Source organism: Tupaia chinensis, unplaced genomic scaffold (genome assembly GCF_000334495.1).
Source record: "Tupaia chinensis unplaced genomic scaffold, TupChi_1.0 Scaffold000625_1, whole genome shotgun sequence".
Classification (NCBI taxonomy): domain Eukaryota; kingdom Metazoa; phylum Chordata; class Mammalia; order Scandentia; family Tupaiidae; genus Tupaia; species Tupaia belangeri.
In genome coordinates, this window is record NW_006160145.1 from 826,121 (window position 1) to 827,230 (window position 1,110).

The window sequence follows — 1,110 nt, forward strand, 5'->3', positions numbered from 1 at the left end:
TGCTTTCTCACTTTCCCTTTCTCTCTCTCTGTCTCTCTCTGGTCAAATTAAAATAAGATAAATGAATAAATAAAGTTAAATGAAATAATTCTTTTAAAAAATTAGAAATGTGTCTAAAACTTACATATACCACTGTTTCAGCATTATTTATATGAGTAAATTACTCAAATAGCTTAAGTCTCTAGAAATATAAAAACATTTATTTTAAATTTACCTACGATACATGGATGCATGGAATCTGCTGAGCCATTGAAATGATATAGAAATTCTGACGTGAGACACCAGTGGATGGTGTATTGGTTACATTGCTGGACTCCCATGTTGTTGACTGCAGTTAGAGCCCCAGACCTGGTAGCTTAAAATTCATGCCAGGCACATGTGCGTGTATGGCCAAGATCCTAAGAGAATGGAGAAGGGATAGCGGTGTGGCTGGTTTCTGTCTCTCTGTCTCTCTGTCTCTCTGGCAAGCACACACACCCTATAGCAAAAATCTCTCTTTAAAAAAAGAAAGAGTTTATGACTTGGAGAATGTTTACTATTTTAAATAAAAAGGCAGATTATAATATAGTATGCACTCTAGTATTGTGTGTGTGTGTGTGTGTGTGTTCCAGCTGGTCATAAAGAGAATATAAAATACTGGCTGCCATGGTGGCACAATGGTAAATCTCCTAGGGGCCAGCAGATGGTATAACAGTTACATCACTGGATTCCCACATGGCTGGCTGTGGTTCGAGTCCCAGACCCAGTAGCTTGACACTCACACTGGGCACATGTGTGTGTGTGCCCAAGATACCGAGAGGAGAATGGAGGAGAAGGGATTGTGGAATGGCCATCCGTTCTGGGGGGATGATTTCTCACCTTCCTGCTCAGTGTCTCTCTGTCTCTCTATCTCTCTGGCAAGCACATGCACTCTAAAGCAAAAACCTCTCAAAAAGAAAAAATAAAAACAACTCCCTAAGTTAGATGAAGGAGATATCCATTTATATCTTAAATCAGAGTTGGCCCGGAAAAAAAAAATGTTTTTGAAGTCAATTTTTTTTTTTTTGGTGGTAGCCTTGAAACATTCTAAACCATATTTTCTATGTACGTGGGTACCTGGAGCCCAAAATG